At 36.3% G+C, this 10,127-nt stretch overlaps 1 pseudogene; it reads left to right on the forward strand.

Moving 5' to 3' along the window:
- Nucleotides 1-614: 614 nt before the first annotated feature.
- LOC115959803 lies at nt 615-9,683 on the forward strand (annotated as a pseudogene).
- Nucleotides 9,684-10,127: the final 444 nt, after the last annotated feature.

Below are 10,127 nucleotides of genomic sequence, written 5' to 3' on the forward strand. Positions count from 1 at the left end.
AAGCAAATCTTGTATAGTTTATATGTGCTCTTTTACATGCACCTACATCTCCATTGCTCGGTATACCTGCACTACCATAGCTATATGGCATGTGCATACCGATTTTTTTTTTTTACTCATTTTCTTTCTAAACAATATCAATTATACAATTTGGTTCACTTTATTTCATTTTTAATTTTTAATTGAGTCCTATAAGTAATTGGATGGCAAGTTTTCTGTAAGTACATATAATTCCATTCTTGTATGTGATAATAGTTTAATTTTGCATATTTATATCATTATTAGAAAGCATTATTATCCTTATTATGAGTTAATTCATGCATTTTATAGTTGGTTTTGGAATAATGCTGAATAATTAATTTTGTGCTTAATTGCATTTTAATGCATGAATTTGTCTTTTGTAGGATAATAAAATTAAATAAGTAGATTTGTGCAAAGAAGAAAGCCAATGGACTTTACTTTTACAAAGGCTATGATGAAGTTAAAGAAGGTCAACCCAATTAAATTTAAGTCCAATTGGAACAAGGAATCAGTATGCATGCAATAGAGAGTTTGAAGAGCAAAGAGAAAACAGAAGGATGAAGCTCAAAAGTGATTCAATAGTACTTGTTACTCCATTTGCCAAAGCTGGATTTGTCAGTAGAATGTCATTTTGGTGGCTGAATCCGTTGATGAAAAGGGGCAGGCAGAAAACTCTTGAGGATGAAGATATACCTAAGTTACGTGAGGCAGATCGAGCAGAAAATTGTCATTTTCTATTCTTGGAGCAACTGAATAAGCAGAAAAGAGCAGAACCATCATCCCAGACATCAATCCTACAGGCAATAATTTTAATCCATTGGAAAGAAATGTTCTTATCTGGGTGCTTTGCTTTGTTATATATTCTCACACTGTCTAGTGGTCCTCTACTTCTAAATGCCTTCATATTGGCCTTTGAGGGAAAAGCAAAATTCAAGTACGAAGGACACTTATTGGCAATATCATTTTTCTTCTCAAAGTGCATACAATCCATGTCACAAAGGCAGTGGTTCTTTCGAAGCAGGCTTGTTGGACTGAAAGTGAGGTCATTGCTCTTGGCAGCCATTTATAATAAGCAACTGAGATTATCCGATTCTGCCAGGTTGGTGCACTCAGGTGCTGAGATAGTGAACTATGTTACAGTAGATGCTTATAGAATTGGAGAATTTCCATTTTGGTTCCATGAGACTTGGACAACAAGCCTTCAACTATGTATTGCAATACTAATTCTTTTCCGTGCAGTGGGGCTAGCAACAATTGCAGCACTGGTGGTGATCATTCTCACTGTGATTTGCAATATTCCACTTGGAAAGTTACAGCATAAATTTCAGTCTAAGCTAACGGTGGTGCAGGATGAAAGACTGAGGGCTTGTTCTGAGGCTCTAGTGAACATGAAGATTTTGAAGTTGTATGCTTGGGAAACCCATTTCAAGAATGTCATAGAAAATTTTAGGAAAGTGGAGTACAAATGGTTATCTGCAGTGCAGTTAGACAAAGCATTTCATAACATTCTCTCTTGGTTAAGTCCTTTTTTGGTCTCATCTGCTACCTTTGGGGCATGTTATTTCCTCGGAGTTCCACTACATGCAAATAATGTTTTTACCTTCATTGCAACTTTTCGCCTTCTTCAGGATCCGATTACTGATATTCCTGATGTTATTGGGGTGACCATTCAAGCGAAGGTTGCATTTGCACGTATAGTAAAATTCCTTGAGGCACCAGAGCTGCAAAGTACACACGTCCCGCAGAATTGCAACATGGAGAGCATGAATCACACCATTTTTATTAACTCAGCCAAATTTTCATGGGAAGAGAATTCATTGGAGCCCACTCTGAGAAACATAAATTTGGAGGTCAGACCTGGTAAAAAGGTGGCTATATGTGGAGAAGTTGGCTCAGGCAAGTCAACCATTCTAGCAGCAATCCTTGGAGAAGTTCCAAAGATTCAGGGAACTGTACGTTACTACAGCTCTTTTACTTTCTTTTAAAGTTCAAAAATACAAACTATGAGTTATGTTTAGACCCCTAGCATGGCTTAACTGCCCAATTTTAACCAATTTATTCACTTATTAGTTGGGTAGTTAATTAATCAATATTCAACAGTAGCACGGACAAATAATAACTATAGCCACAAGAGAGATAAGGAATTGTTCAAAAGTGAAAACCCAACAGGAAAAAACACTTCGGGGCCTAGTCTAGTTTATTAACATCAGCCAAATTTTCTATGGGAAGTTGGAGAATTCATTGGAGCCCACTCTGAGAAACATAAATTTGGAGGTCAGACCTTGTAAAAAGGTGGCTAGATGTGGAGAAGTTGGCTCAGGCAAGTCAACCACTTCTAGCAGCAATCCTTGGAGAAGTTCCAAAGATTCAGGGAACTGTACGTTACTACAGCTCTTTTACTTTCTTTTAAAGTTCAAAAATACAAACTATGAGTTATGTTTAGACCCCTAGCATGGCTTAACTGCCCAATTTTAACCAATTTATTCACTTATTAGTTGGGTAGTTAATTAATCAATATTCAACAGTAGCACGGACAAATAATAACTATAGCCACAAGAGAGATAAGGAATTGTTCAAAAGTGAAAACCCAACAGGAAAAAACACTTCGGGGCCTAGTCTAGTCTCATCAAATCCCCTATGAAAAAGTTGGATACAATCAAGATTTATGAGACCTCCAGTACATTTAACCTGACTTGTATCGGAGACCCAAACTCTTGTTGGAACTACTCCTGAAGCCTTTGTCTTTATATATAGTGATTTGCCACCGCAAGAGTTGAAACTTTAACTAACAAACTGAATTCTCGGTTACTTCAAGGCCACTTGAAGATTTGATCTAGTCTATGTGGTTTCAGTATAGCCACTCTGACTAATGATCAATGATCTAGTGTTTTTGGGTGGCTGAATCTACTCTCAATGGTTTTTGTCAATTTGGAGAGGATTGGAAGAAAAAACAAGTTAACAATGTTTTTCTTTTGGATCCGGTGTCCGCCTCTCTTCTCTTTTGATTAGGGTTGATGTAGGGTTTAAATAGAAGTAGGCTTTGGGCTAGAGTTTGGCACATAACCACCTCTTGAAACAAGTCAGAAATTTTTTCTATCATAACTAGTCGTTGACCCGCGTTGACAAATTTTTTTTTTTTGGTTAAGTCAAAAATGAAATAGTAGATATAATACTTATAAGTGTTAGTCCCAAACTCTTCTTAAATGATATGATTATTTTCTAACAATGTATAGTTAATACAATATATTATATTTTCTTAATTAAGCTATCTATATTTGTTATTTGTAAGTTTTTATTTTTATTTTTTGAAGGAAACATAATGCATTTTACATACAATTATCATATAAGGTGAGATATTTTGTAAACAAACCTAGCATTGGTACACTTAGCAATCTCAATAAAACCCTAAAAATATGAAGATTGATGTGAATAGGAGCATTAGTGAGAAGATCGTACATCATCCGAAGATGACAAGGATGAAAATAAGATGTGTGGGGAATGGGATACAAATTGGAACATAAGACTCAACCTAGTAGGCGGTACTCGGGAAGAAAATCATCAGTTTGGACAACCTTGCCAATCCAGGTGGTATTATATCAACAAAGATGTGTACGAGCCTCGTCGAGATTAGGGTGCTCATGGTCTTCATAAGACTTGGAAAAGGGTCCTTAACATAGGGAATATGTATGAAACTAGAAATGAGATTAGGATTGACCTTAGACCAAATACCTCAAACAACTGTATGGAACATGTCCTCCCCTGTGATATGATGAAAATTAGAAAAAGACTCAGAGATAAAGATAGGAGCAAACTCTATGAACTCTTTAGTAAGGCTTTCCCACCCTCTAGACTAAAATTTTGGGCACACAAGTATTGGATAGGGTAGGGAGGTCACACTTGGTGTGCATTCGTCTATGATGATGTCACTCATGAAATGCATTGGAGGCATTGGCTTTTTAAATCTATTCTCGTCAAAGTGAGAAGAGGATGCACTAGTCTAAGATCTTTTAGGGGCCATGATCCTTAAAGAAATTAGAGTTGAAGGCAAAAGGATCAATATCAAGCTCAAATAGAATGAGTTTGTGCATAAGGCTTCCTAAATTGATGCAATCTAGTTTCAAGGAATGTGAATGCATGACATCTAAGATGCATCTAGGCCAATGACAAGGTAAAAAAAGTCAATCATGTCACTAGGACAATGATTTCATGACAAAAATCTCATGTGAGCATTTTGTTGAACACATGGCGTGCATTATGAACACAACCATGGAATGAGTCACCCATAAATTTAGCCAAAAACCCACACCTATTGCCTCAAAGGCACCAAAGGGGAATAAACCCCATGAAATTCAAGCATTTGAAATAGAAATTTCATATAATTGACTTAATCTAAAAAAACTTGACAAAAACCCCAATGTTTGAACCCTAGAATCTAAGCTGCATGATTTATGATGCAAATGCATTAAAGAATATGTAAATGAGAGGTGTGAGTTTGCGAGAGAGGTGTAGACTTCATTACCCAATGTTAAAATACAATTGAAATCCAAAAATACACTAAATTTTGTCTTAGAATCAGCCTAAATTAAAAATCCTAACAAAAACTTCTTTTTATGAATGTGAAAATTTTCAAAAATACAAAGCTTCTTACCACATATGGCCTTCCAGGCACCTTTGCAATTATCCTTTTTTATTTTCAAAAGCAAACAAGTCAGCCTTATCAATATCACCCAACTGAATGCCCACAACTTACTTTGTATTTGGACTAAATCATCAGACCTCACCTAGCTGAGGCTAGTTCCACTGGCATTACCCATTGAGAATATGATTGGATAACTTGGCTGAACTAGAGCTACCTATATCATAAACAATTCTCTGTCTATAGTGTTGGAAAATAATTTAGCGGCACAAATTCTTAATGCCAATAAACAAAGTTTAATTTGAATAATCAATAATAATAACAGGAAATTAAAATAATTTATCTTAGCTGTAGAATACTTAAAAGGTTGATTCGTGTCATCCGGATCTAAGCTCGGTGTGAAGCAGTTTTCAAAAACCCTCCAAAATTAGATTATAACGTCTATTTCTGCGTTGGATGCACTTTCACACACAAATTCACAAATGAAGGCACATATTTATTGGGGTTTTAGGGTGGTTCTAGTGGGTTTCTTTACCACCCGCCGAGGACATGATGAGATCAATTTCAGAAAGAGTTTGCCCATTGCTTACCTGGAATGCTAGAGTTCGACCAGCTAGAGTCATCTGATAAGTGATCAGATTTGGTTGGTTTTGCGGGTGTGGTGCCATGACCACAAGGAGCAGATCCGACAGCAATTGAGGGAGTATGGAGATCTAGGTACCTAATGGGAAGCTCATCTTCCTTAAACTTTAAAATTCCAAGAAGCTCAGATTTGGAATCAACATCAACACCAATGAGTGAGCAAAATTTTAGCACACCTAGATGATACACAAATCATCTACCAAAACCCACTTCCTTGTAAAAACTCGAATTGCCATTACAAAGAGTCATATCTTCTTGTATTAACCCATTCTTTCCCTTCAAAATGACCCATCAATGCTCTATTGACTGCAATAGAGTATTTAGGGTAGTAAGACAACCGTTTCTTAAAAAAGTAGTAGTAAGGCAAACTTTGGTCCAAAAAATAAAAAAACTTAGCATGGCAGCCAATACAAAATCCCATTCATAGGAATCATAGGCCTTCAAGATATCAACCTTTTTAGCACATCCAACAGGTTTATTGTTCCTGTGATAACTTTTAACCAACACAACTTTTGTTAGAACAGGCTCATATCATATTCATTCCAACACTTCCAATTTCCAGGAATATGTCCATATGGCATGATTGTAATGCCCATCTAAAATTGAAAAAAGTTCAAGTATTCTAACTTAGTAATCTAATTCCATTTATCAAAATTACAGATCAAAGTCCATGGGAAGATTTCCTATGTTTCTCAAACAGCATGGATACAAAGTGGGACAATACAGGAGAATATACTTTTTGGGTCTGCCATGGATAGTGAAAGATACAGAGAAACACTAGAAAGGTGTTCGTTGATTAAGGACCTTGAGTTGCTTCCCTTTAGTGATCTCACTGTAATAGGGGAGAGAGGCATTAATTTGAGTGGAGGTCAGAAGCAACGTGTTCAAATTGCCCGTGCTCTCTATCAGGATTCTGACATATATCTCTTAGATGATCCATTCAGTGCTTTGGATGCACAGACTGCTACAAGCATATTTAATGTAATTGTATTTCCCAGCACCTTCAACATCTTTGTAATTTTTTTACTATCTATTTGTGTTCAAATTCTAACTTCAAGTGCAAGCTTACTTAAACTGTGACAGGAGTTCGTTATGGAAGCGCTTTCAACAAAGACTGTTTTACTTGTGAGCCATCATGTTGACTTCCTGCCTGCTTTCAATTCTGTTTTGGTTAGTAAACTGAAGTTAATAATAGACTGAAGTACACAGCACTTGGTGAGGTTAATGACAGGAATAGGTTTTTTTTTTCCCTATTAGAAACACACAAACTATTTTGGAGATATCACAAAACCGCCATTGTTTTCTTCTTTTTTCATTCTCTAGTAATGCCATGAACTATGCACTGAAAGTGTCACTTAACCTGCACAACATAGTGTCCTTACTTTACTTTTTATATAATTTGTTATTGAAATATTCCTTAGATAGATTTGATTAGTTCCACATGATGATTAGATGTGAGTTTGGTTTTATGGACAGTTGATGTCAGATGGGGAAATCCTACAAGAGGCTCCTTATCATCAGTTGTTGGCTTCAAGCACAGAATTTCAAGACCTTGTTAATGTGCACAAAGAGACGGCAGGTTCCAAAAGGCTTACAGTTGTTAGGTCTACTCATAGACAAGGAGCATCAGCTACAGGGATTAGGAACACTTATGTAGCTAAGGAATTGAAAGCATACAAAGGTGATCAATTGATTAAGCAAGAAGAGAGAGAAATAGGAGATACAAGCTTCAAACCTTACCTGCAATACCTGGATCAGAACAAAGGGTTCTTGTACTTTTTCATTGCCTGTCTCTCTCAAATTTTATTTGTGGCTGCTCAGATATCACAAACCTCTTGGATGGCTGCTAAAGTTGATAATCCACATGTCAGCACAATTAGATTGGTCTTGGTTTATATCTTGATTGGATTAGCCTCAATACTGATTTATATAAGTAGATATCTTTCTACTGTTGCTTTGGGTATGAAATCTTCAAAATCCTTGTTTTCACAGCTATTAGACTCCCTTTTTCATGCACCTATGTCTTTCTACGACTCCACACCCCAGGGAAGAATACTTAGTCGGGTAAGCATCTTGAACATGAAAGGTTCATGTCCCTATATTTTGATTTTTAAAACTAATGTTTCTGCATGTGTCCCATCATTATGTGCAGGTCTCTTATGATCTGAGTATCATAGATCTTGATGTCGCATTCTGCCTTATCTGTTCTCTTACAGCTGCCACTAACGCTTGTGCTAATTTTGTAGTACTGTTGTCACCTGGCAGGTCCTGTTTGTCTCTATACCAATGGTTTATCTTGCAATTAGCTTGCAGGTAATATTTAAGGTCCTTTCATGAATAATTTTTTGGAAGTGGTTCTCTTTAATATGCTATAACAATCTGTAGCCATTACCCTTGGCTGCATGATGCTAATATAGTGGATAAGTACTTAATTAGCAATTATCCTTCCTTTCTTTGATCATGTTTATCTGATTGGATCGATTGTATTTATTTTTCTACTGTTTTGATAAGTAAATTTGACATAAAGTGGCATTTCTTTTTGCTAGAGATATTACTTTACCTCTGCAAAAGAATTGATGCGGATGAATGGAACGACCAAGTCCTTAGTAGCAAATCACCTTGCTGAATCTGCAGCAGGAGCCATGACAATAAGGGCTTTTGATAAGGCAAACCAGTCTCTGCAAAGAATTTTGACCTTATTGACACAAATGCTAGTCCCTTTTTTCACAGTTTTTCAGCAAACGAGTGGTTGATTCAATGGATATAAATAGTAAGTGCAGCAGTAGTTGCCTTTGCAGCACTTTGCATGGTTTTGCTTCCACCCAGGACTTTCAGCTCTGGTGAGTATATATTTGTTATCCTTGGAAGAATGATCAATGCAGCCATTTGTTATACTGGTACTAGATTCCTATGTATGCGTTTTATTTTATAGGAAGAAATTTTGGAAATAAAATTCATAGAATGAAATTGAACTACTGACTCTCCTATATGATATTTTCACAGGATTTATTGGGATGACACTTTCTTATGGTCTTTCCTTGAATATTAAGCTTGTCAATTCAATTCAAAAGCATTGCACAAAAGCAAATGAAATAATTTCTGTTGAAAGGTTAAATCAATACATGCATATTCCGAGTGAAGCCCCTCAAGTGATAGAAGGGAACCGCCCCACAACTAATTGGCCAGCTGTTGGTAAAGTGGAGATTCAAGAGTTGCAGGTAAATGTTGATTCTTTTATTGTTAAATCAAAGGAAAGTTAATGTACATACCAAGAAAATTTGTATGAAACCAGGTCAGATATAGGTCCAACGCACCTCTTATTCTTTGTGGAATAAGTTGCACTTTTGAAGGAGGGCACAAGATTGGTAATGTTGGCCGAACTGGCAGTGGGAAGACTACTCTCATTAGTGCTCTGTTCCGTCTGGTAGAGCCAGCTGGAGGGAAGATTATAGTTGATGGCATTGACATCTCTACAATTGGACTACATGATTTGAGGTCACGTTTTGGAATAATACCTCAAGATCCTACTCTTTTTAATGGGACTGTCAGATATAATTTGGATCCCTTATGCCAGCATTCTGACCAGGAAATATGGGAGGTGATACTTCAATCTGTTCTGCCTATGGTTGCTTTATACTGGATATTATTACTGGATCTAGTGCTTGTTAAAAAATTATGGTATAAAGTAGTAATTAGTCTTTTCAGGTCGTACATTTTTGCTTGGGTAGCAAATGCAGACTGATATATCAATGTGCATTTTGAAGGTACTTGGAAAGTGTCAACTACAAGAGACTGTTCAGAAGAAAGAAGAGGGCCTAGACTCTTTAGGTTAGTTTCAATACTTTAATATGTGGCATGTGCTAATTTTTTGAATGTGATCACCATTAACAACTGTGAACCTGCTACTCAGTTGTGGAAGATAGATCTAATTGGAGCATGGGGCAGCGGCAATTATTTTGCCTAGGGCGTGCACTTTTGAGGAGAAGTCAGATATTGGTGCTCGATGAAGCAACTGCATCAATTGATAATGCAACTGATATGATTCTGCAGAAAACTATTCGGACTGAATTTGCAGAATGTACTGTGATCACTGTGGCTCACAGGATACCTACAGTGATGGATTGCACAATGGTTCTTGCTATTAGTGATGGTAAGTCACACATTACTTTAATCCTTAGCTATAGAATATTCCCTATTTGATTGAGCACCCAAATCCTTTACATTTCTGTGGATGCCTTCCATCATATTGATATATCTAATTTTTTTAATTTCCTAATCTTATTTTCCTAAGACCTAGTTTTAGAGCCTAATCCTTTTCTTGATCTTCACAATGTATATAGTATAGGGGTGAAGGGAAGCCACTTTTGACTTCACAATGAACAGATGGATAATGTTTCACTTTCCTTGACGTTGTGTGTCAACTGTATGTCTAGTGTATGTACACACACATACACACACATTATATGGAAGCATCTGATATTGATATACAAAATTCAATTATTATGCACCACTCATATTCTTGACATGATGAGATGCTATTTATACAAAATTTATTTTGTTGGAGATGAGATGCTACACTACATATATAAAAATATATTCGGTCGGAGATGATATGGCATATCAGAAGTGGACTGAAAAAAGAAAAATAAAAAAGTGGACTTTCGATAGAGTAAAGGCTGTTAAAGTAATAGGGTGGAAGGGGTTTTACTTTTGCAACTAGCTCCAACTTCTTTTTATTAGCTTCAAATGCACGATTGAAATGCAATTTGTGAGTTTTTGCAAAAGGAAAGATCCTCCATATTACAAATGTGAATTTGGTAAAACCTTT

The sequence above is a fragment of the Quercus lobata genome, chromosome 9 (genome assembly GCF_001633185.2).
Source record: "Quercus lobata isolate SW786 chromosome 9, ValleyOak3.0 Primary Assembly, whole genome shotgun sequence".
Lineage (NCBI taxonomy): Eukaryota > Viridiplantae > Streptophyta > Magnoliopsida > Fagales > Fagaceae > Quercus > Quercus lobata.